The sequence below is a fragment of the Lucilia cuprina genome, chromosome 3 (assembly GCF_022045245.1).
Source record: "Lucilia cuprina isolate Lc7/37 chromosome 3, ASM2204524v1, whole genome shotgun sequence".
NCBI classification, from domain to species: domain Eukaryota; kingdom Metazoa; phylum Arthropoda; class Insecta; order Diptera; family Calliphoridae; genus Lucilia; species Lucilia cuprina.
In genome coordinates this window covers 32,149,059-32,161,791 of record NC_060951.1, presented here as the reverse complement: position 1 = coordinate 32,161,791, position 12,733 = coordinate 32,149,059, and positions in this window count along the sequence as shown.

Sequence of the window (12,733 nt, the reverse complement as noted above, 5' to 3'; positions counted from 1 at the left end):
CCCAGAATATATATACTTTATGGGGTCTTAGAGCAATATTTCGATGTGTTACACACGGAATGACAAAATCAATATATCCCCCATCTTTTTTGATGGTGGGTATAAAAAGTCTGTAGAAAAAGTGTTTTTATAGAATACTGTTCTCTTGTAGAAAAATGGTTACTATAAAAAACTGCTTCCATATAGAAAATGTTTTTATAGAAAAACTCTTCATAAAAAAATTTATATTCAAACTAAGGCGAATGATTAATATTTGAAAAAAAACATGATTTGAAATATTACGTATACGCTGCAACACACCAAGTATTTTCTTGTTTTGAAAACGATTTTTAAATAAAAAATATAATAAATAGATTTCCTAAGTAGGATTTTTGTCCTATAAAAAGTCTTTGTGATTGGAAAAATTTAAATTAATTAACGTTTCCTTAACAAGTATTCGATTTCTTGTTAAAAACTCTCACAAACAATTCCCCTTCGACAGCTCACCTTTTATTAGACCAAAGAAATTCAATGTTTCGAAACAACTAAACAAGTATTTAATATTTCTATTTACTTATTTCTTTATTCCTTTGCCAGCTTTTAATACATTCTCTATAATAACTTCGAAAAGAGTTCCGAAAAATAAACAGCAAATAAAGTGAAACACAAATAACCAGGCACCAATACCCCGAGGACAATTTAATGTTCATTAAAATTGTATGACTGAAAATACCCTGATAATTTCATGGCACCAAAGAAAATTAACATAATAATCAACAATGATTATGTACACGCAAATGTATCACAGACCAATATATAAATGTTTTTAGTTATTATTGACTTTAAATTTTCCAAAATTTCAGCCGCAACCATATTATAAAATTTAGCTATAAATAAAGCAAAATAACTATTTAGTTATATGAACAAAGACAGCATAAATTTATTTATATATCAGTTAAAATGAAAATCATTATAATCATATACAAAAATAGTTTTAGTTTATATTGAAATTATATGTTAGGAATCGAGTACTGGATGCATTTAGTATAAATTAATTTACATGCTGGACATTATGGATTTCAATTTGCATTTTATGTATAATATTGATATTTGCTAGGACTTCAGCTGTCTCTATTTCTCCGTAATGGCCTTTCATTGTTAATCATTATTCATTAAATTTATTATTAATAACTATGACTACGAAATATGTATAGCTATTAATTTTATTCATTATACGTTTAATCTAAAACTATTCAATATTTGAAAATGATTTGGGAGGAAAACAAAATGTCCATGTGGGTTATTTTAGGTTACAGATAATAAAATGTTTTGATTTTAAATGTTGTAGGCAGATTTGAAAAAAAAATGTTTTCCATTACAGAAGATAGAAATTATTGTCGTTCTTATCGGACCGATATAATACTTTACACTAGATTCTGTTTAGGTGATTTTCTGTGCTTTATATTAAGAATAATATCATAGATACAATTTTAACTTAAATCCTAGATAGATAGATAGATAGATAGATAGATAGATAGATAGATAGATAGATAGATAGATAGATAGATAGATAGATAGGTGTTTAAGCTTAAGCAAAGCCGATCGTGACATTTACATTTTTATCACCCATATATTTTTCCAGAAAAAAAAGTGTTCTGGAAGGATGGATGTTGCTTAATCCTTATTAAGTCTTTATTGGTCTATTAATTTTACTTTTAAATCTTTTGATGAATTCATTCATGTAATCATATTATTTTCATCATTTAATGTAATGACTAAAATCGACAGATAAATTAATGGTGTAGTGCGCTATATAATAATTCTTAAAAGTAAAAATATCTACTTCTCAATCAAATGAATTTCAATTTAAAGTAAATTTGCATGTAAATATTCATATGAATATAATATATGCAATTCACTATAACGCATACAACCTATACAAGGTGCAGCACAAAAATAGTTAGATCCTCTCATTAAAAAAACAAATCTAATTTATTCGTTCTTTTTTAGAAATAAACTTAAAAGTTATTTTTATATTTTTCAATTTCTTTTTTGCAGTTTCTAACTCTTCTGTTTAATTTGTTGAAACACCCTTTACATTTATTTATGTATAAAATACATCTTACTGCCAAAGTAATATTACAGATTATTTCAAGTTTTACCTTGATTGAAGTTTTCATATAACATCTGCATGCATAACATGTAAAATATTCCACAAGACTTCTTACAGTTCATTAAAAACAAACTTAAGTTAGATATATTATATGTATTAATTAAACAAAGAAATTAGTATAAATAACAAAATTTTATTGAATCAAGAAAATGCTGGTAGAAAGGATTCATAGAAGAATGACGTAGGAGATATATATGTACAGACGTATACATAATAAATATATTATTGGATGCATCGTTAATGTCAAATTAAAACTTATCAACAAGTTTTTAAATTTAGAGAGAATATTCCTTAAATTTATTTTTCTATATTCCGGTATGTATAAACACTATCATTTTGTAAAAAATATAAATATCTTTTAACAAAAAATTTTTAAACTTATAATTACAGAAATATTCGAAAACTTCGCGTTCTTATCTCATAGAAAACTGTAAAGTTTTAGCTTTAAATTATGTGTTCTATTTAAACATTTCTGTACATTTTAAATTTTTCAAAAGTTTTAAACATTAAAATTGAATTTCAGTTCTGACTAATAATTATACAATTATTAAAAAGATATCTTGTGCTATTCTATCTATCTATCTATCTATCTATCTATCTATCTATCTATCTATCTATCTATCTATCTATCTATCTATCTATCTATCTATCTATCTATCTATCTATCTATCTATCTATCTATCTATCTATCTATCTATCTATCTACCCGTAGTATATCTATCGGTTAAACGATAATCGGAAGTTTAATATTATGTTTTTATTTCTAAATGTACTAAATAATGAAAGATTTAACATTGAAAATAAGCACTAAACTACAATGGAAAATCTTAAATACAAAGGCAAATATTTGAATAACATTTGCAAGGATATTTACTCATACACATTTACGAATACGATTTTAATCTCTCATATGAAAATGTTAAAATAAATGCGATATAAAATGCGCGAACAAATTAATTACATACACATTTTAACACACACACACACAACTAACAAAATTGACAAATTAAAAACATTGACAAATTTAAAATTTTACAGCAAAAAAGGAAAAAGATAAACAATATAAAAACTATATAGAGGCTAAATAAAATGTTTGTATAGTAGAGACAGTATAAACATGAATATAAATCCTTTATTGAAACCAACAATGGGCCACTTTAGTTATACACAAGGATTAAAAGTCATGCTTAAATGCGTTTTAATGGGAAAATTAAATATCTACCACAGCTGGGAATGTTTAAACAAATGAAAAACAATTAGTTGTATATTAACAAATTAGCCTATCTTTAAAATTTTCCGAAACGATTTTGTTTTTGATCATATATTCTATGTATTCGATATTGCTGTGCTGTTATTCGATTGTATTGATATTATCACATTTTTTTAAATCTCCATGAATCAAGTTGTTGTTTATGTCCAATAAAAGAGCCAAAAAAGATAGGTGGATGGGACTAGGTAAGTATAGCTGATGCTCACCATACATTAGATTATATTTTAGGTATCAATAAGAAATATTTGAGGAAAATGTAGCTTCTTATTCAGTTTGAACCCTTTCAAGCTTCTACCAGATGGTCTAACAACGCTAAATTAATTTTAAACTTTATAAAGACAAATTCTGAATATTAAACACGAAATGTCTTAAACATACATATATACCCACATTCACCACCGATGGTGGTGCAAGAGGGCACAACAACATTTTTCTTCTGGTTAAAAGAACAAATGTTAAACTTTTTCTTTTGTTCGAATACAACGCGAAGGAAAAAATAAAGTTTTACGTGCAATTTTTTCTATTTTTGTTGTCGGTTAGTGCGGTTTGATTTGCTAGCACCTAGATATTGTTTTATAGATTGCTGCTGTTGTTGTGTTGTTTGTTGTGCTGTTGCTTTGCATTATTATAATAAAAACAATCTAAACATTCTACAAAACACACCAACTTTAAAACTTTATGTGGTTCTAAAAACAACAAGCACGCAACATATTCACACTTCTTCTTACATCCTTGATTTTTGATATGCATACTTGTAAATCCTCACACACACACACATATGAGATCGAGATTAACTCGAATTCATATCTACGTACGTACCGAAACAATTTAAGTTTTCTACATATTTGAATACATTGTTTTGACATTTCCAAAAAAAACTACGAATTTAAAATTTCTTCTCCATATGTATTTCTCTAAACTTGTTTCATTAAACTATTGAAAATAACATTTATTTTCTAAAGAATTTTTTCTTCGATTCATTCTCTGAAACTGACACATTTCCCTATTCCCATAACAATAGCTGAAAAAGAAAACGCGTCATTTTTATGGCAAAACAATTTTTCAACAAGACCAATACTATAAAGTTAAGTATCATGATGTTAGAGTTAATATCACTTTGCAAAGACTATAAAAATAAAGTATTCAAAAAAAGAAAGAAATTTAAATTTTTGTTCTTCTCCAAATAATTTTTATAACTTCCGGTACAGGTGTTTTAAACAGTCATCATTAGAATTTTTCTTGCAAGACATTAACAACTACAAGAAGTGACGTAATTATTATCAAATAAGAAAACAACATTAATATTGATAAAGTTGAAGGGACAAAAACTTTTTTCAAGTCACAGGCAATGACAAAAAATTTTATTAGTGAAGTTTTACAAATAAAAACAATTTTTAAAAAGTATTACTTAAAGAAACTGACAGAGATACAAAAGAGAGAGAAGTTCAATTCTAGTTCAGTTATAGTTCAGTTCTAGTTCAGTTCTAGTTCAGTTCTAGTTCAGTTCTAGTTCAGTTCTAGTTCAGTTCTAGTTCAGTTCTAGTTCAGTTCTAGTTCAGTTCTAGTTCAGTTCTAGTTCAGTTCTAGTTCAGTTCTAGTTCAGTTCTAGTTCAGTTCTAGTTCAGTTCTAGTTCAGTTCTAGTTCAGTTCTAGTTCAGTTCTAGTTCAGTTCTAGTTCAGTTATGGTTCAGTTCTATTTCAGTTATATATCATTTTAAATTTATTTTTATTTTTTTTTTTTTGCTTAAAATTTACAGCATTTATGTACTTATCTAATTTTAAATCTTTTACGATATTTCTTTCATGCTTAAATAAAAAATATTACATTTTGTAATTATTTTCTTAACTGAACATCTAGTCGATACAACAACTCTAGTTAATAACAATTTAATACTGCTTAAAATAACAACTTTTCAGACAATATTAAATTTATATTGTTTTAAACATAAAATAATATTAAATTTTTATAAATATGTAATATATAATAAAAATTTAATGCAAATTGAACTATAAAAAAAGTTATAAAAAAGGAAACAATTAACATAAACAATTCTGTATAAATAAAATTGGAAGAAAAAAAGTTCACAAAAGATAGAGAAAAACAAAAGCAAACAGAATATACGAAAAAAAGTTTAAAACACAACCATATATAGACACTTACATGAATACGTAAATTTTGAATATACAAAAAAATAGTTAAACACACAGATACCTATGTATGTATAATAATACTGCTTTATAAAGACCAATATATTGAGCACGCATACAAAACCAAACAAATATTCAGACATTAAACAATAAATACTATTTACCTTAAAATACATTACGATGACAAAAAATAACAAATTTATGTTTATTGAAAACATTAAAATAACAACAAAAGCAACAAAAATAATGGTAAATGGAGGGCAGGTTGGAAATTTTTTTAAATTATAATCTAGAATAAAAATGTAAAATTTAAATAGAAATTTAATTGTATATTTGCCAAATGCCAAAATTTGTTTTTTTAAGGACCCCTGCAGAAAATAAAGAACGCGGCTCACGACCTAAAGAAGCAATTTCGAATATCAAAATCATGTTAATAGCAATTAACACTCCTGCTTGTTAAAAATGAATTTTAAAACTACACCCTTATAAATATAGTAAACAAACAAGAACAATGTTGAAAAACTGTTAAACACGTAAAAATAATAATCATACATATGTATGTACAAGTATTCGTATGTGTAAATCTGTATGAATAAATGAACGAAACATATCCGTTTCCTATAAAAAGACCATTCTTTATAATGGTAAACAAACAAAATACAATACAAACACATACACATATACAGCACGCACTATGTCTCACACACACACACAAAAACAAATATTTAACAACAATGATTTTTTCTTCTTATATACAACCCTCATGAAACAATCAACATAAAACTTAAATTAAAATTTAAACAAAATTGCTTTATCATAAACGTTAATCTATTTTTTGGATGCCTATAAGTATGTCTGTATGTATATTATACATTGTATGTATTAGTGTATGTGTTACATTTTCTTCCTATCGTTAGACATCGTTTATCTGTTTTGGGTCACCAAGAGAAACATAATTACATAAACATGTGTGAGTATGTGTTTGTTTGTTAATTTTTGTGTAAGTGACAGTAATATTATCAATAAATTCTCCAATGTTTGTCTCATATGTTTTTTTTTTTTGTTTTTGTGTAACATTTTTGTTACCTTTTTAGTTTTTTTTTTGTACTTACTTCCTCCCCTTCACTTTTTCGTTTAAACCAAAGCTTCTTTGCTTTTTACACTCATGTTTATTTTATTTGAAAAAGAGGAGTGGAATGTCTTTTGTAATCTTCTTTTTATATTTTGGAATTTGATGTTTATCATTTCCTTATAGACCATTTAATGTGAAATCACATACCTACACACAGACACACACACATTAACATCAAAATAATAAAACATCCAAACAATGTGTTCACATTTGTTTTTGTCGTTGTTTGGTTATTTGCCAATATTTTATTTAGAAAAAAGAATTTAAATTTTTGTATTATTTTTTAGAACACAGTGAGATGACTAGATAAGATTTACATACATACGTATATACAAAGGATAAACTATTTAAAGTGTTGAAGAAATCTAACGGTCCGTTCACACCTATCAAATATTTGCCAAAAAGCACTATATTTGTTCAATATAATTTCGATCTTACGTTATACGAAAGAAATTATAAGAACGATATAAACTAATATCTTTAAAGATATATTAAAATTAATATATAAAATGATGTGATATTAAGTTGTTTGTTTTAGATTTTGTAACCAAATAACCACTGTTCTTGGAAATAATTTGTTTTTTATAAATTACTTTATTGTCAATATGTTGTGTGTTTTTTAGTCAAAAATATCTATTTTTATAACAGCAATGAGCTTGAATTTTAATATTATAACTTGACACGTGCTACAGTTCATTAAAGTAATTTCAAGGTAATCGTATGTCATCTAAAGGTAAATTTGAAAGTTACAAATTTTGTAATATAATAAAGACATAAGTATGGGTATATTAACAAAATGTTTCTTCATTTACGAGAGAGATTTTTCTTTGAAGTTAGAAGCAAATTGTTGATATAAAACTAAGAAGTATGATAAGGCTCATTTGAAACTGAATTAAATAATATTAAATTCATATACCTATTACTACACTTATGAATTAGAATTGGTATAGAACTGAACTAGAACTGAACTAGAACTAAACTAGAATTGAACTAGAACTGAACTAGAACTGAACTAGAACTGAACTAGAACTGAACTAGAACTGAACTAGAACTGAACTAGAACTGAACTAGAACTGAACTAGAACTGAACTAGAACTGAACTAGAACTGAACTAGAACTGAACTAGAACTGAACTAGAACTGAACTAGAACTGAACTAGAACTGAACTAGAACCGAAATAGAACTGAACTAGAACCGAAATAGAACTGAACCAGAACTGAACTAGAACTGAACTAGAACTGAACTAGAACCGAAATAGAACTGAACCAGAACTGAACTAGCAAATGAAAATTTGTATTTTATTTAATTAAATACTTAATCATAGACGTATACTTGATGTAACATTAATATAAAATTCATCATACGTTTAAATTCCTTACAATAAAAAAATAAATTACAAAATTCATTTTGAACACTATTTTTAATAAATTTCTAAAGACTCATTAGATAATTATATTTTTTAGTACATTTCATAAAATTTTCATCCCCACATTCTGTAAATGTAATAAATTACCATCACTCATTATGGATTTCATAAGAATGCCGATTTTTTACACAATATCAAACCAACAACTCTTACAGTTTTCCGTTTACAAGAGAACCTATTAAAAATTATGTTCATATATAAATACTTTTTGTCGATAATGTACAAATGTATGTATACATACAAGTAAACATGAGTTTGGTGACAATCAAAGACAGAAAAAAATAACTAGTAATTTAATTATGAAAACAAATTAATGGTAAACAGAACTTATTTTACGCCTGAAATATTTACGGTTGAATAAATGAATGATTGTGACAAATTAAATTATTATTACGTCAATTAATACTCACACATATATTAAACTCATATACTGAAATAAAGTAATTTTTTATAATGAAAAATTACTTCAATATGGATATGTTTGAGTGTATATCAAATACATATTTACAGGTGAACCATGTTATAACGTTATAATTTTTCATATAACAAATTATAAACATTGATTCTTTTAAGTTAATATTAGACATATTTCATTGTATTTATGTATGTACGAATATGATGTTGTATGGGTAAACCTGGTGATTTATATAATTAAAAACTTAGACATATTAAATGTACAGCAATTATTTTACTAAGAAATTTACATATGTGTGATAAATGTGTTTTGCTTAATGTATGTGTTAGAGGCATTATCAAGTTATATTTAAATATATTTCATTATTAGAATTTAAATGATCACATAAAAACATACATATATATATATGTATGATGTTTATAAAAGTATTCAGGCTAAGTAGATATTAAAAAATTAACACAAAATAAATTAAACTTAGAAAGAAATAGGAACAAAATAAAATTAATAATATTATTTATAAATGAAACTAACAGGCAGAAGTAGGAAGATAGATAGATAGATAGATAGATAGATAGATAGATAGATAGATAGATAGATAGATAGATAGATAGATAGATAGATAGATAGATAGATAGATAGATAGATAGATAGATAGATAGATAGATAGATAGATAGATAGATAGATAGATAGATAGATAGATAGATAGATAGATAGATAGATAGATAGATAGATAGATAGATAGATAGATAGATAGATAGATAGATAGATAGATAGATAGATAGATAGATAGATATATGGCTAATTAACTAACTAAATAACTAACTAACTAACTAACTCACTAATTAGCTAAATAACTAACTAAGTTCTACAAATCCTTTTTTCCATTCCATTTGCTATTGAAAAATACTAAATCCTCTTAGCTTAATTATAACAAAACATTAAAACTTTCCCTAAAGTTCCTTAATGACTTGAACATTGACCAAATACAATATTGCCTTAGCAACTTTCCAACAAAAAAATAAATATAAATATTTAAATTAAACTTAAAATTCAAAGAAAACTGAAAACTTGATATTCACTTTGAAGTTTTTTTTTTTTTTTTTGTATATTTGAACATTTTTTTTTACAAATATTTTGGGCTAATTTTGTTATAAGTCCTAAATTCAAAACTTTTTTAATGACAAACTTTCTTTAATTAACTTCACAAATTCTCAATGAATCCATAATATTAATAAATATTTAAATTTTTTTATAACAAGTATTTTAACGGCAGCAACAAACAAACTTCTTTATACACCCCTTCACTTGTTGGTTTTATTTAAGTAAATTTACTTTTTGTTTTCCCCTTATTTTGAAATTATTTACCCCAAACCAACTATAAGGAAATTGTTGTCCTTAAAAAAAATAACATCTTTTTAAATTTGTCTCAATTTTAATCAAATAAAAAACGAATTCATTTATTTAGATCATCTTCATCATCGTCTTCTTTATGCATACATACGTTTATGTTTGTGTTTAGTGTTTTTTTGTCATCTTTACAATTATTCATTTGCTCAGTGTTTTTTTTTTAATAAAAGAAAAGACAAAAATTAACAAGTTTCCTGGTACTCTATTTTACTTATGCTTTTTGTGGAAGTCTCTTAAGCGTTCCTTTAAGGTGTGGACTAGGGTCTAGTTTATAGACGAGGCTTTAGTCTATTCTATAGTCAATACTATACTTTGTTAAAGTTTATAGTCAATCATATATTCTAGTCTGTATTCGATGTTATAGTTCACTCGAGATTGTAGTCCATAACATAGAGGTATAATCCTGTGAATAGTTAAAACTGTAGTCTGGCCTATAAAAAGGACTGTGGTTGAGTTAGTTCAGTATATGGTCGAGATTATAGTCTAGTTCATGGTCCAGGTTACAGTCTAGTCTATAAAGTCGAGACTATAGTTTAGTCAATAGTCGGAACAATAATCTTGTCTTTCGATTGCCAATAGTCCGGAATATAGTCAAGTCTACAGTCCAGTAATTAGTCTATACTATTGTCTTGTCTATAGGCAAGGTTATAGGGTATCCTCTAGCTCAGTCTATTGACTAACTTACAGTCTATTCTACGGTAAAGTTATGCATATAATACAATTGATTCCTGTAAACCAATATATAGAGAAGTCTATAGTCAAATCAAGACTATAGTTCAGTCGGTAGTCGATACAAAATGATCATCTATAGACTGGACCAGAAGACAGGCCTATTGTTGAAGCAATAGTCAAAGCCTAGAGTCGATACTCAGCAACTCAAAACAATAACATCTTCGATAGTCCCTTTATATCGTATATATACAAGTACAGCATTTAATAATTCGCCTTAAGCCACATGGACCTAATCCTTCTTTTTATTTGTTAGTTTTTTTGTCATTGTTTTTCTTCTTTAACTTTTAAAATATTCTTTCTAAATTATTCTTCAAATATTTAAATGATGCCTTGATAAATACCAGCAAAAAAGTAAAAGAAATTGAAGAACAAAACAAACAAAATGTACAGGAAGTAAGTTTTTTTTTGTTGAATTTGGTCTTTGTTTATCCCACAACAAAATAATTAAGTTGTATATTCGAATTATAGCAAAAAAAATAGAATAATACAAAAAAGTCTTAAAAAAAAAATTCAAATTAAAAACATGAATTAATTAGTAAAGCAGATAAAGGACATTGTCAGAATATTCAGATAAAACATCAAAGAATATTTACAATTAAAAAAACGAGCTTGTCATTCAGTCAAACATAGACTTAATAAGCTTAACTAGTTCTAACAACTGAATTAACATTTCTTTCAAATAACACACCTTTCGTATCATTCACACAAAATCTATAGTTTAAAGTTACATCACAAAATGAAAATGATATATTTGAATGAATATCTAAAACGTTTACTTAAACAACTGTCACTCATTCTACAATCTAAAGTTTAAAAACACTTTCGAAAATCCTACTCTAAACTTTAAAATAGTATTAAGCCAAAAAAATATTAAAATTGCATATAAATTCTATTCCACATACATATGTGAATATTTTCCATTTTATACACCAATGACTAGAGAAAGAAAAACTGAATAAAATCTAAAAATGCATCCAAGTGGGCGCAATTTTACCGCGATCTCCCACATAGAACTACAAGCAACTGTTTGTTTCTTATATCGGTAAACAATTTTCCAATTCAATGCAGGTTGGCTAGTGGCACTAAACTGCAATGATATTGGAAAAAAATATGAGAAAAAATATAGAAAAATATTGAGTAAACCGTATGGCCGGTAATAAATTCAGAGAGATAAATAAGTGATTTGTTTAAATGAGACAAGAAATTTAAGAAATTGGAATTTTGTTGTTAATCCCCTTCATATTAGGACATTTTTGAAATTATCTGGTTAAGAAGTTTATAGTCCAGTCGAAGCTTTAGTCCAGTGTATAGTTAAAAATATATACCAGTCTATTGTCGAGAATACAGTCAAAAAAAAAGTTCAGTTTACAGTCAATAGTAGGGTCTTTAGTCACCCTACAGTTTAGAAATTTGTCCAGTCTAAAGTCGAGCTACAGTCACGTTTTCGACGAGACTATATACCACTCTAAAGTTGAGACTAAAATCCAGTCTTCAGTCCAGTCTATAGTACAGTCTTTAAGACTAACTATAGACCGGTACACAGTCTATACTCTAGTTTATAGTTCAGTCTACAGTATAGTTCATTCTATACTCCATTCAATAGTCCAGTTCATTTAATAGTTTAGTCTATAGTCGGAAATAAGACAGTCTATAGTCCATTCTATAAGTCCGTCTTAAGGTCTGTCCATAGTCCGGTTTAAAGTCGGGTCTATAGTCCGGTCTATAGTTCGGTCTATAATCCAGTCTATAGTCCAGTCCGTAGTCCCGTATATAGTCCATTCTATAATCCATTATATATTCCAGTCTATAGTTTATCCTATATTCGAGACTATAGTCCAGTCTATGGTCCAGTATATAGTACAGATTGTATTACAGTCTATAGTCGAGACTATAGTTTAGTATACAGTCGGTACTGTAATCCAGCCTATCGTTCAGTCTATGGTTTAATCTATAGATCAGTCAATAAACGGTACTTAATTTTAGATTATAGTTCGGTCTAAAGTCGGGACTATTGTCAATATTATAGTTCAGTTTATAGTTCAGTCCATAG